Source organism: Taeniopygia guttata, chromosome 19, assembly GCF_048771995.1.
Source record: "Taeniopygia guttata chromosome 19, bTaeGut7.mat, whole genome shotgun sequence".
In the NCBI taxonomy this organism is placed as follows: domain Eukaryota; kingdom Metazoa; phylum Chordata; class Aves; order Passeriformes; family Estrildidae; genus Taeniopygia; species Taeniopygia guttata.
This window is the reverse complement of record NC_133044.1, coordinates 10,224,496-10,232,743: the sequence shown is the minus strand read 5'-3', so window position 1 is coordinate 10,232,743 and position 8,248 is coordinate 10,224,496. Positions and strand designations below refer to the sequence as shown.

The following is an 8,248-nucleotide window of genomic DNA, read 5'->3' as shown; positions in this document are numbered from 1 at the left end:
ACTGCACAAGGAACATCTCCTCTGTTGTGGCCATGGATCAGCTCATTCTAAAGAAAAGGGAAAAACCAAATGCATCAGTCAAAAGCCAAAAATTCCATGAGTCCATGGTGGCATCATGAAGCTCATTTGCCCCTCACCACAGACTCCCACGCTGACAAAAAGAGAAGGAATAAATGCAAGGTTCATTTCAGGAACACGAGGAGTCAGCTAAAAACACAAACAAGGCTGAGGCTCTTCCCAAAGTGGAACAGCTCAGACTCTCCAGCCTGGCCAACTGCAAGCCTGAGCCTGACTGTGTTTGATCTGGGAATCAGATTTAGCCCACACCATCCCAATGAAAAATATCACACGTGGTCTGCACTTCAGGCTATGTTCCAATATCTGAAGGAAGGGATCTTTTAATTGAAAACCTTAATGCTTCTCGTTATATTTAAAATTAGAGCAGAACGGCAATAAAATTGGTCATGGGATTGAAACAAGTTTTCAGGGAGGGAAAGAAATTTATTCTTCATTTTTTACATTGAGGCATTCGTTAAAGGCTTGGGCACATTTGATTACGTCAATGCAAGGATTAATAATTAAAGGAACAACAACCACATGCCTTGGAGAGACACACGAGCAGCTCAGGCTGGAGCCTCTGAGGACACCCTGGTTTTGCTGGAATCTCACCCCTGCCTGCTGCCCCTCAGTATTTAGAGAAGCACTTTTCCACCAGGCGATGCCTTTCCCAGGAATTTCCAGCTGGTGCCTGGACCCAGGGAATCGGTCCTGACGCTTGGTATCAGATTGATTTTGAAGACTGTGCTGTCCCACAGTTTATGAGGGGTCCAAGGAGATGTTTTCGGGGTGACACCCTCCAGCCCCCAGCAGGAACCTGGCAGATGGTGATGCTCCAGAAACACCACAGCCCCGAGTCAGCATCGCCCGGGCCGATGGAGAAGGAGGCTCCAAAGCCGTCCCCAGAGGCAGATGGAAGTCCGCGGGCTGTGCCTGGGAGACGGAGCCGTTCTGCTCCCAGCATGGCCCCTGGCCAAGCAGAACCCTTGAATTTTGCTCTGTGGATCCATCCAGCAGCCCCAGGGCTGTGAGCCACTTCCCAGGTGCTGAAGGCAGCTCAAAGCCGTGGATTGAGGGACAGAGTCTCTGACTCCAGTGCGATTTTCCCAACCAGGCCCAGGGATGCTTCCCCTCCCTCCCCATCCTTCCTCCCTCCGTGGTGGGAATCTTCTCATTCATTAATAACCTGCTAATTATCCCAGCAGCTCGGAGCTGGGTTGCAGCATGGAAAGAGAACCAGCTTTCCCTGCTGGCACCCACCCCTGGCTGTAATTAATGAGGCGAGAGGAAGCCAGAACAGCCGGGTCAGCCCGGAGAGCATGGCACGCGCCGGTCCGACACCCAGAGCGGGATGTTCCGAGCCGGCCTCGGGGAGGGAGGGCAGCATTCTGGGCTCAAACCGGGCAAAAGGAGGTAAAGAAGAAGAAGAAGAAAGATGTGCTCCTTGTTTCCATTGGTTTCCCCCATTTGAGCTCAAAATCTGGACCAGGGAAGGCTCCATGAAAACCCTGCTCTTCATCCCCTCTTTCCTTTTTTTTTGGGAAAGCTGGATGGAAGGCTGGCACCATGTCTTGACCATCCCTGCCCCGCTGAGCAGCCCAAGGGCCACTGAGAGCCCAGCCTGTTGCAGATGAGTGTTTTCATGGAGGTCTGGAGAGCGACTGGATCTGGAGCTGAAGGAGGGATCAGCGTCACTCGCACGCTGCCAGTGCCAGGCTGTCTCCCCACTGCCTTGGCACCAGCAAGTGGCCTCCAAATCCAAATGGAATTACTTTCCTGCCCACAGGATGCAGGCAGGAGGCTGAGGACCCCGTCTTGCAGAGATGGGCTGGGGTGGCGCAGCCCTTCCCCTTCCCCTTCCCCACCACCCTGGGTGACGCAGCCCTTCCCAACAGCCCCGCTCCACCCAGGGCTGGCGTGGGGAGGGCATTTGGGCACTGGCACAGGGTGGTGGGACAGAGGGACACGATCCTCCTCCTCGCACTTCTCTGGAGCACTGGCAGAGCACAAACTTTGCTCCGTGCACCCTCAGGAGCGCTCGGGCTGCCCTCGCCCACGCCGGTGCCTGTGGGATCCCCTCTCGCCACGCACCGTGCCTGCTGGAGGGAGCCTTGATTTCCATCTCGCTGCTGCTGCCAGCGCAGCTCCCGGTGCCGCCGGATCGGCCCCGCGGGCTGCCAGGATGCCCCCGACGGGCGGCAGGAGGATGCTGGCGCTGGCAGGCCCGGGCGGCAGCGCGGCGCTCCGGGGGCAGCGGCAGTGCCAAATTGGGGTTCTAGCCCTTTAAATCCGATCCGGTACTGCGAAAAAAAGGACGAGCGAGCAGGAGAGAGCCTTCAGACTCTTTTAATTAAAGCTTGTAGCATATTCTGTATTCCCAAGTCACGGCAGCCGCCCGCGCTTCCCCAGGACACCGCGGGCTCCGTCTCCGGCACGGCATGGACGGGCAGCGCGGCTCGCCGGGCAGCGGCGGCCGGAGGTACGCGCGGGGGGACGGGCTGCGGGCACGGCTTCTCCCCGCTCCGCCTGGGAGCATCCCCCTGCTTTTCCCGTGGGTTCGCCTCTGCCGGGAGAAACTCCAACGCGGGGCCGGTGGCAGGAGGAGCCCTCCCACCGCGCACCTGGGCCGGGGCTGCCCGTCCTGCCACCGCCGCTCCCTTCCCTCTCCCTTCCTTCCCTTTTAAACAATTGAGTGCATGCCCCAGAGTTGTGGCTTTTATCCCTGGCTGCTTAAATCCCGGAGCTGCCGTTCAGCAGGAGATAAGTTGGGATGCCTGGCCCAGAAATGAGGGCAGAAGTTGGTCCCCGCCGCGCTGCCGCCGCTCGGCTCCTCTCCGTCCCCCCGTCCCTCCCAGGTTAGGGGAGTTTTGCCACATCCTTCCATGCGCATTGCAGAGCAGTTCTGGAGAGCCTCGCGGAGCGAATCCCGGCTTATTGGGAACGACAGCGTCGTTTGCACGCCGGAGTCTGCTCTCCCCAGCGCTGTCACCCACCCAGCCTTCACTGGGCTGAGAAATCGCCCTTCAGCAGGAGCTCTGTGCCCAGAGAACATTTAACTGGGAGCTGCCCCACTCAGCCAGTGATTTTCCTCTCCCCCTCTCCTCCCTAACAGAGTGATTATCTGTTTATTTTTCCACACAACGTGGCTTTTTCCTTAAATTATGGATTGTCGTTCCTTCATCCCCGTTTCAGGTGGGTGCATCCTTAAGGTGCTCTGACTGTAATGAGAGCCTGTTTGAGTCTTTGCAGCCGGTCCCAGGTGAGGCTGGGTCCCCGGGAGCTTCTCTCCCTCCGCGATCCACGCAGGAGAGAGGTTGTGCTAGCAAACATTCTCCTGGTGCCTATTGGAGGTTAATAACACTTTTGACAAATAGCAGCCTCCTCGAGGCTTGAAATAGGATTGGAAAAGCAGCCACTAATCTCCTTGAGAAGTGCTCGATGGTGGCCACCTCTCAGGAAATCAGGAGAGGAGCTGTTTATGTTCTGTGTGTTGAGGCGTTAGCACAGCAAAAAACCGCTTTTCTTAATCCACCGGGAAAAACTCCGCTTCGCCTTCATCTCCCAGGATGGAGGGCTTGGGGAGGGAATCCTCTGAGCTCAGCAGGGCCCAAAGTCCACAGGACCGTGGGGCTGCCCAGCTGGGTCAGGAAAATGGGTTTTTTTCTCCTCACCAATGGTATTTGCCATCAAGGAGGGAGAGACGGGACGGGGAACTTGGAAGCGAGCAGAGAGAGCAGAGCCGTGGGTCAGAGAATGAGCTCTGAGCAGCAGCACCTGCAGGGACCAGGTGGTTTGTGGGCAGCAAAACATTTTGCCTTGGGCAGTGAAAGAGTGAGACTTGGAGGGGAGAGGGGCACAGAGTCTGCAAGGAAAAGCAGAGGTGCCAGGACACAGGGAAATCCACGGCACAGCTCCGTGCTGAACTCATGGAGTGCGGGGCAGTGCAGGCAGAGGGATGCTGGCCACCCCAGGGCTTTGGGATTATTGGTTTTCCCTGCTTTCTTCAGCAGCTCCCACCCCTTGGTAGTGCTTTAGCCATCTGTGACTTTGGCGACATTAGGAAGGAGCTGTGACCGAGAGGTGGGATAATGGCTCCATTGTTCCTAGCTCCAAGGGAAGAAAATTGACCTGGCAAGGAAACCTGAAAGTGCCTGAAAGTTAAAAAGCCCCGTTCCCATGGTCTGAGCAGGGTTGCAGGCAAGCTCTTCTCGGGTGAGGCCCCTGGAACCTGTTCCCTCCATCCTGCAGAACTGGAGAACACCGAGCAGGGTTTGCAAACCACCAAAAACTACAAGCAGCGTGTTGAAAGATGAACAAAATGTGCATCTTTTTTCAGCAAAGCAGCTCAAGCACACGGAGGGTGGGGAGTAATTATTTATAGTGCCATCAGCAGAAATAATAGAATGAATTGAAGGGCTGAAAAGTTTTGCTGACTCTCAGGGAATGCGTCCTGGCACGGACGGATCATTCCCGGGCCCAGCCCTTCGTATCTCCAGTACTCCCAAGAGCAGCCTGGAGACAGAGCCGAGCCTGGGATCCAGGGAGAGCTGCTGGGAGCTGATCCCAGCGGGAGGATGGAGCCTCTGGGGCAGCTCCCACCTCCCTGCCGAGCCTCCTGGGCTGCCCGAGCCCAGAGCTGCGCCCCGCTGGATGCCTGAGCACGGGAGGAGCGGCGCGCTGCGAGGGGAAGGGCTGGGTGCCCAGGTTTGGCTTTTCCATTTCATTCTGGGAACGCTGAGATTAAGAAGGGAGGTGAGGGGATGTTTTTGAGTTTGTGCTCTGCAGTGGAGCTCAGGGTGCAGGGTTTCAGTCACTCCTGAACCCAGCGTTGGGAGGACTGGCAGGCACGGACAGGGGATGGCTCACCTGGAATCCATCGCTCACCTTAAAGGCGATCTGCACCAGGGTTTCTTTTCTAAAGGGAGATAATTGAGTTTGAACTCCTCTTTGTGGGGATGAAAAGGCCTCTTTGGCATTTCCCCCCTCTGCTTCGCCCAGGAATGGTGAGGTGTGCCAAGCTTGTCCCTCCCCATCTGGGCTGATGCTGGAGGTGGCCACTGAGGCTGATGCAGGTGGGAAGGGTGAATTTGAATTCTGATTGAGCAGCAGGCTCTGAGCAAGTGTGGCAGAGTCAGCAGCATTCCCCAGGGGCAGGCTGGACTCCGTGGGACAGGTTCTGAGCAGCCCCCAAACCCTTCCGTTGCACCAGGGACCATCCCCAGGTGGGCACAAAGGGCTGAGTTTAAAGGTCCCACCGGGTCTTTTGCTCTGTCTTGCCCTGCCTGTCCACCTCCAACCAGCTGAGATTTTCCTGCTCCAAACTAGAGCTGATTTTCTGAGGAAAAGGCAGGAAAATAATTCTATTTTTATTGTCGGCAATAACCTTTCCTACCTCCTTGACTCTGTAGAGTGGAAAGAGCCCAGGCACAGAAGGCAGAGCTCACATTTCTGCTTTCCCTTTGCCAGTCACCTTTAAACAAAAAGAACCCAGCAGGATTTCTGGAGCAGGAAGAGACCAATATGGATCTGGTGGAGATAAAACCTAAATTTACTACTTCAAGCTGCTAGAATCTAATAGATTCTTCTATTTAGAGCAAGGGATGTTTATCAAGCCCATTCTCCAACGCTGGCAGGGTATTGCAGTTGGAATTAGTCTGATAAATTAAAAGCAGTCTGAAGTAGTAAAAACGCAGCATATGAGTGAAATTGCATGGTTATTGAGGGAAATGCTTGTGGGACAGACACCAGCATGGTGTGTCAGGCTGGGGGTGGCAGGATCCAGACATTGACCTGCAGGGATGGATCATCCTGATCGTGGGCATCTGTTGTGGTCATCCAGGTGGCTTTGCTGGGCTCGGGTGGCCTTTAGAGCAGGTTCATCCACCTCAAGCTCTGCTCTTGTCTTCTTTGATGTTTTTACCCTTTCTTTTCCCATCCTTCAGGATATGTTTTAGCCTTTTGAGCTAAAAGCCACTCCCAGGGCATTATTTTAAACCCCCACTTGAATGGAAGGAGGTGAGAGGCTGCCTAGACAATGCAAACTTTGTGCTCCACGGTCACCCAGAGACTGCCAGAAATCCATGTCTGCTGGAGGCTGGCCTTAAATAGAGTTAAATCATGTCGGGAGCCTTGGGAATCCTTGAGAGCAGATTTTCAAGAAACTCACGTACAGATGTTGCCCAGTTTGATGCAGGTTTCACCCTTTAAATCCTCTTGTGCTCAGAACTGACTGATTCTGGGTCGCTCTTGGCTCCAGCCAGAGCCTGGACTCCAGTCTGAGACCTGCCCAAGTGCTCTGGGAGCCTCAGGCACTGTTTCAAAGGGGATTAATAAACCCTCAGGAGCTGCTGATGCTTCACTGGGAGTTGGCAGGAGGCCCCTGCTGATTTTGGAAAGGTTTCTCCTGGAGGCTCCACTGCAGGAGCAAAGGGAGGAAGGGGCTGGCACCCCCAGAGCTGCAGATGAAACAGGAACCTATGCAGAGTGTGCTTTTATTTCTGCTGCCTCATAAATCCACGGTGGCAAAGCAGCCTAGAGAGCTGGGAAGGGATTGACCTGGGAAGAGTGAAGGTCCCCCAGGGGTGAAGCACAGAAAGCTGCTGGTTCTTCAGAACAAGGAGCTGCCATGGAGCTGCTGCTGTTGTGGAGGAGTCACCCGGCCTGGCTGCCTCGAGGATGTTTGTGGCTTGTAATGATCTGCAACCCCCCTGACACCTCAGCTGGCTCCAGGCCTGGGGACAGTGTCACAGAATCCTGGAATGCCGGGCTGGGCCGGGCTGGGAGGGAGCCCAGAGGTGCTGGTGCCACCTCCCTGCTGAGGCAGGGCCATGGCCGAGCCCAGGGCACAGCATTGTGTGCAGAGGCTCTGCAGGATCCCCGCTGAGGGAGACTCCAGCCCCTCCCTGGGCAGCCTGTTCAGGGCTGGCACTGCCCAGGGCAGAAGTTGTGCCTCCTGGGCAGGGGCAGCTCCTGGGCTCAGGCCCTGCCCGTGGCTCTGGTGCCGCTGCTGGGCCCCGGAGCAGAGCCTGGGCCCTGCTCTGCCCTCCCTGCACACAGGGACAGCCCGGCCTGAGGGCCCCTCTCAGCTGGGGCTCCTCTCCAGCCTGAGCAGCCCCGGCTCCCTCAGCCTTTCCTGGGCACAGAGATGCTCCAGGCCCTCCTCATCCTCACAGCCGGAGCTGGCCCCGCTCCAGGAGCTGCTGTCCCTGAGGATCCAGGGCTGGACACAGCCCCAAGAGCTGCCCCAGGATCCCTCCCTGGCCCTATGGCAAAGTGGCAGCATGGGCAGATGTCGGAATCTGTGGTATTGATGATCCCGAGATTGTAGAAAGTCTCTGTCTTTCTGCCCCGCTGCCAAAGCAGAAGCCATAATTGGTCTGTGCTGTTTCAAGGTTGTTTATTCTGTTTATCTCTAACATGTTCTGCTGCCCTGCCGCAGCTCTGTCCTGCAGGGCAGCGTGTGGGGCTCTGCCCTCAGTGGGATGGTACAAACATTAAATACCACAAACTACCTGTGCTGGATTTACAATAACGTGCCAATATCTGTCACCTACGTTGAACAGTGTGTCCCCAGCCTGAACCAACAGAAAAATGCCAACACCACAGTGAAACATGGAGGGCATGAAGGAGGAGAAAAAGGACAAGGCACACCCAATTTCCTCCATCTTGTCCCCTTTGAACCCCTAATCTAGAATCCTAAAATTTTACTTTTGCACCCGTGCCACACTTAATTATTACTTATATCAAACCCTCAAAGCTTGTAATTCATCCTGTAAGATTGAAAACTCTTTTCCATGGCCAGAGATCACAGCCAGTGTCTCTGGGGGCTCTGTCCAGGGGGGTTCCTGACCCCTGCCAGGGTCCCAGGGCAGCCAGGGCAGACAGAGGGATGCCCTGGATTCCCACAGGCAGAGATCCACTGTCAATGGTGGCTCCTGGGAAGGGCAAAATTCCTCTGTCCTGGTGATGGACAGGAGGGTGTTATGCTGTGTGACTGTCACACGTGTTAACTGCTGTCACATGGAGCTGTGACAATGCCAAGCAGCTTATGTTGGGTGGCACTGTCCCTTGGCAACTCAGTCCATGCAGAGCTGGGTTGCTTTGGTAAGTTCCTCTCAATGAGTTCACATGCAAAATCCCATTTTCTGGAACAAAAGGTGCAGATCCCAGAGCTGTTGTAGTGCAAATAACA

At 55.5% G+C, this 8,248-nt stretch overlaps 1 protein-coding gene across 2 annotated transcripts in view; it reads left to right on the top strand.

The window, feature by feature from the left end:
- Positions 1-2,395: 2,395 nt before the first annotated feature.
- CALN1 (calneuron 1) overlaps positions 2,396-8,248 on the top strand; it is a 153,261-nt gene continuing 147,408 nt past the window's right edge. The window contains 1 exon segment of one of the 2 annotated variants that reach the window (NM_001245865.2): positions 2,396-2,536. The gene's annotated coding sequence lies outside the window, so the exon portion shown is untranslated. 2 annotated transcript variants of the gene reach the window in all.